Source organism: Thermobia domestica, chromosome 5 (assembly GCF_964235325.1).
Source record: "Thermobia domestica chromosome 5, izTheDome1.hap1.1, whole genome shotgun sequence".
Taxonomy (NCBI): Eukaryota; Metazoa; Arthropoda; class Insecta; order Zygentoma; family Lepismatidae; genus Thermobia; species Thermobia domestica.
In genome coordinates this window covers 318,595,553-318,601,758 of record NC_137458.1, presented here as the reverse complement: position 1 = coordinate 318,601,758, position 6,206 = coordinate 318,595,553, and positions in this window count along the sequence as shown.

Below are 6,206 nucleotides of genomic sequence, written 5' to 3'. Positions count from 1 at the left end.
TCTTTTCTTTTTGTATCTTTTATGTGTATATTGGGAAATAAAAATGTAATAAGAATCATGAAAAATTTAGTAAGTTTTTTCTGCTATAGTTTCTCAATCGCTTAGTGGCAAAATTTGGATTTAAAGTTTTAGTAATCCGGTTTGAGCGATGTCATGCTCTAATTGCTAACTAGTATTATGCTCATCAAAGTTAAGAAGATCAATTGTGAATAAGTGTAAAATGAAATAATTATATTAGTAGTGTATCGTTTTTGTGCATTGAGTTATTTGGTATTGTACATACACTTAGGGGTAAAAGTGAGGGGGAACGCAAGGGGATGTCGTCTTCCCACCTCCAAAAAATATGTACAGCGTACCGCCAGTTCTTAAAAAACTACAAATTACAATGGGCAAAACTAGACAGGGGACGGGGTGAAGATATGCTGCTAGGCCTATCTACCGTCCTCCTACATTTTCAGATCCACTTTTACCCCTGCGACACACTACTGATTCCATTAAATTTGACTTGGTTCAGAATATCCGTTTGATTTTGTTGAAAACCTGCATATGAAAGAAATTTAAGGTAAAACCAGTACATCTGGCAATCCTCCATGCGGCTGACAACTTTTAAACAAGGAAATTAGTTTGTAACTTCGCCGCACCACGGATAAATGAAACGATACATATATATGACGTCATATTTTTTTTTATTACTTGCATTTAAAAAGAAGCTTGTAGAACATATGCGAAACAGACACCTAGTATTTGTAACAAGAAACTGTTCATTGTTCAACAGCTTCTTTCAAACACTGATTATGGAGATTAGTTTGTGACCTCATTTCTTTAACCTTATATCTATGAGAGAATCTTCAGGTATTGTTGGCTTCCACTAACGGAATAATATTCTTCAGTCATACAAGATATTCAAAGACTACAGTGGTTTCCAAGAGATGGCATCGGGTCAGATTTAAGTCCCTATATACACAATCAAAGCATCCAATATTAAAAAAAGAAAGAAAAAAATAACTTGTTACCGAAAATTCGTGCATTGTTACGTTACATATAGGAAGGTAGGACAATTTCTCTTGGGTAGCCATACTCATGGACGTATAACCGGAAGAAAGGAGGGTAATTGTTACATCTGATCACATCTATCGAAGGCGTTTCAAACAGCACACAATTTTGAGTTGAGATTCAATAAATGTTATTCCGTTTACAGTTATTTTAATTACTCAAAGTGCATGTTGTCAACCAGGCCCGTAGCCAGCCCCAAAATTTAGGGGGGCCCGGTAGAAGTTAGAGGCCCGACCCAATCATATTATACTTCATCATCATATTATAGTTCATTTGCAAGCCTACCGTGAAAGTTTTAGGGGGACCAGCCAAAGTTTAGTGGGAAGCGGCCCCCTAGCCCCCCGTGGATACGGGCCTGTTGCCAACATACTCCGAAACGTAATTTTGTAAAGCAAAGAAATGAGGTTTCAACACCCCAACAATGTTTTACCACACAGAGAGTTAATTACCCAGGAAAAAATATGTTTAAAACTTTTTGTTTTACTACAACCATTCGTAAGAACTAGTGATACCAAATTTCCCTTACCGCCAAAGGACCCTAAGTGTACTCTTATTTGCTCCACTGTAAATCGTTATTTTTATTACAAACATGAGTCCTTTTCACTAGGGAACAGGAATTGCACTCGATTTTTTTGACTGAATGTTGCGTAAAATAGAAGTATTATCCTATCACTTCTTAAAAATATATCGAGAAGTTCGTTACTGCCTACTTGCACTGAGGATTGAACCAGGCCGGTAGCCAGCCCAAAAATGTAGGGGGGTCCCGTTGGAAATTAGGGGGGAGCGATTCAACCATATTATAGTTCATTTGCAAGTCTACTGTGAAAATTTTAGACGGGGCCAGCAAAAATTAAGGGGGAGGTCCCCTAGATCCCCCGTGGATACGAGCCTGGATTGAACCCGCGAACACACATATATAAAGCATGAGTTTTAGCCACTTAACTATGAAGAGGTATCCGACCTATAATAATTCTCCAATGAAGAACAAGGTGAAAAAATAACAAGTGCAAGCGAAAGGCTATAAGATTATGCTTCTCACACATTTTAAATTTTTACACAATTTATTTCGATACTACCGAGACGAGACCGAGATCGAGACAAGCATCTGTTGATCGAAATGAAATCTTTAAGTTATACGTGCCACGTTTATGCCGGCAAGGCTAAAGGAAATGATGATGATGAGAAATGAAGAAAATGGAAGGAAACGGGAGAACCCCGAAAAACACACGACCACGGTGTTTGTCGCCCACAAAGTTCACGTAAGGAGAGCTCGGATCGACCCAAGGTCCCCTTACACCAAAGATGAACGTTCTACCACTGAGTTCCCTCATTTGTTGATCGAGACGGGGAACTGAAAACGACACAGCGATTTTCGACTCGAGACGAGATCGATACAGCCATTTGTTAATCGATACGAGACCGAGATTGTATGGAGTCTCGTCTCGTTTCGGCCAGGGGCGGATCCAGGACGGTCTTCCGGGGGGGCGGTGGGTTGTAACACTGCTATTTAGAGCTACTTTTAAGAGCTCCAAACTCTGAGATGGGTTTTATTTATGTATAAAATAAAAAAAGTTTCCTCTTCTGGGGGGGGGGGAACGATCGCCCCGATCGCCCTCCCCTGAATCCGCCCCTGGTTTCTGCTGGATACCATCTCTAGTCAGAAATCTACTGTGTATATACATTTATGGGACAAGAAAAAACGATGAATTTTTTAAACAAGATGAGAAGAAACTTCCCGAGAATTGAGACGAGACAAAACTTCTATTCATATTTACGAAGCAAAAAAAAAAAAAAAAAAAAACTTTATTTTTTGTCTCGTCTGAACCTGTGGATAACCTAGCTTCTGTAGAAGGTAAAGCAGGGAGAAGATTAAAGTCGGTAGGCAATATTACAGGGAGATAAGTTCGTGTGTGAAGAAATAAGCAAAGGATCCATCGCATGGAAGCTTCTATCTTAAAACGAATGACTTGTTATATGTTAACAATAACAAAATACTTTCGTTCAAGAGATTTAGATATCAAAATGTCAAGTGTTTACACCTCACTTCAGTATAACTGGTATATACTAGATTAAACCGGTTAGCGTAAGATAAGCAAGGTGCTCCAATCTTGTTCATGAAACAATGTTATCAGTCTGTTGCCACCAAAGCAAAAGTAGATAATAATAATAATAATAATAATAATAATAATAATAATAATAATAATAATAATAATAATAATAATAATAATAATAATAATAATAATAATAATAATAATGTACTTTCTTGGAGTGAATTTCCTCCAGTTTTAATGAACTAAATACATATTTAAAGAGAATGTACAACTTATTAAACTAACTTGTTAAATCCATAGTTAACATGTTCTCAAAATGCCAAAATGCGGACACACATCTATTCAAAATGTACTTTTCTTCCTTACTTGGCTGTTATGTTGGTTTTACACACAATAATAAGAAATAAAATTATGGTCTGGCCAAGACTTAAACTTTTAAATATTTAAATATGACAATATACGAGGGCTTCTGAAAATATTTCTGCAAACTATAACAGTGGAACTAGTATTCCCCTACTATAAGATTCGGAAGAATAAACATTTCTGTGTTTAAATTATCTTTGATTGCTTGTTTAAGCTTATTCGTTTAATTTTCACCACAGTCTAAAGGTAGTCTTGTGTGAAAAGTGGATATTTCTCGTGAACACTTTCAAACAATGGGTGTTTCAAAACAGCACCGACAACGTTTGGGAGGTGATTCCTGACACCAAGATAAGACAAAAAGTATAGACCAACCTGGGTGCACAAATGCTTCCTTTCGGAGTTATAGGCTGCCGAAAACGTGAATAAATGAACTTTAAAGGTCCATATCTCCAAAACTATGGGACCTACCGTAGTTGGGTCAATACATTACTAAGGAACTAATTTGTGGTCTATCCAAAAATACATGCTTTAGAATTCTGCAGTACTTCCGCAACAATTTTTATAAATAGTTAGTGAGTACTTCAGATTATATGCCCGTAACCAAACTACCTGTACAAAAATTGTTGCGTGGATACCTTAGGATTCTGAAACATGTATTTTTGGATAGAGCACATATTAGTTCCTAAGTGAAATCTTGACCCGACCACGATAGATCCCATAGTTTTGGAGCTATGGACCTTTAAAGTTCATTTTTTCATGTTTTCGACAGCCTATAACTCCGAAAGGAAGCATTTGTGCACCCAGGTTGGTCTATACTTTTTGTCTTATTTTGGTGTCAGGAATCACCTCCCAAACGTTGTCGGTGTTGTTTTGAAACACCATATATATATATATATATATATATATATATATATATATATATATATATATATATATATATATATATATATATATATATATATATATAGAGAGAGAGAGAGAGAGAGAGAGAGAGAGAGAGAGAGAGAGAAATGAAATCTTTGAGTTTTACGTCCCACGGTTATGCCGGTTAGGCTAAAGGAGACGGTGATTATGAGAGATAAGTGAAAATGGTGGAATGAAGAAAGTGGGAGGAAACGGGAGAACCCCGAGAAAACCCACGAGCACGGTGTTTGTCCACCACAAAGTTCACTTGGCGGAGGCTGGGATCGAACCCGGGACCCCAAGCACCAGAGGTGAACGCTAGAGAGAGAGAGAGAGAGAGCGAGAGCGAGAGAGAGTTTAACACCAAAACAATGCATCAAGCGACTTGGTTTGGCCTTTGGAGATGAAGCATCATCTAAAGGGCCAGGGGCGGATTAAAAGGGAGGGCAATCGCCCCCCTTCCTAAGAGCCCTCCAAAATATTAAAATTACACGCACTGCCGCTTGTAGCTTACCGCCACACGAACGAAAGTTTGGGATCGTTCTTGCGTTATTTCAAAAGAGGGTTAATTCTTTAAATTCTATTTAAAAAATAGTCTCTGTCCATCATGCATCGCTTACACTAACAATAACTCGAGTCATATTATCTGATAAATCTCAGAAAGAAGGACGATGTTAATTGAGGCCAGAACATCAGGAAAACTATCCATGGCTGGTTCTTTCCCATAAGGAGAGGGGGCTTTTTTTTTGTAAATATTGCTTACTTTTTGTAACGGGTTTGATTGGGGGCTATCGAAGAAACATGCCTCTCCAAACTCTTGTGACTAAACCTTTGAAGAAATTCGCTACTTTCTACGGTATTTTAGAAACTCACAAGGCACAATATCACATTAACGCTCTTGAGGTGGGGAAAACGTGTCTGAAAAACTGCTTGGAACCAGTGAATTTAGTTGAGAATCAAATTAACTCGTAAAGAGGACAAGTCATCCAAAATCACGACAAACTTAAATTAATGTTGGAGAATGTGATATTCCTTGGAAGGCAAGGCATTGTTTTTCAAGGCCACAGGACGATGCTTGTACGGATAATTGGACCTCAGATGGTAACGATGCAGAAACTAAGTTCAACGAGAGCAATTTTCGAGAACTGCTCAAATTTAGAATGGTTTGTGGTGACGATGCCTTAAAGAATCACTGGAAGAAAGCATCGAAAAGGATAATTTTTGCCAATAAAACACACAAAATGCCCTCATTGACGGTTGTGGATGAGAAATCACGTCTGTAGTATTGTCAATCGAGTACGGAAGGGTCAGTTTTATTCTATTATGTTTGATGACTACGGACGTTTCGCACACATCTCAGCTGTCTTTGAGTCTAAGGTACGAACACATGGGTGAAATGAGAGAAGACTGCGTCGGTTTCATTGATCCTCGATCAGCAAATCTAAAACATGAGGACATTGGTTCGAGCTCGGAATCCGAAGACGCAGAACCGCCCGAACTCTCACTGACTGGAGGGAAAATTGGAGAAATTGTTCTATCTTTGCTACGAGACTTCTCACTCGACCTGAAAAACTGCGTTGGTATTGCTACAGATGGTTGCGCCGTCATGACCTCTCAAAGTCGCGGAGCAGTGCAGGAGGTCCAGAAGAAGGCTTCAAACGCGCTGCACTGTTCATATTGTAGTCATAGCCTCAACTTGTCCATCTTCAGGTCGTCGTCAGTACAGTGCGTGAGGAATTGTCTGGGAACAATGAAATGATCATTGCGTTTTTCACCGCATCGTCTAAACATAATACTGTCCTTAAGCTTACGGTTAGTGGCCAGTTGGAGACATTG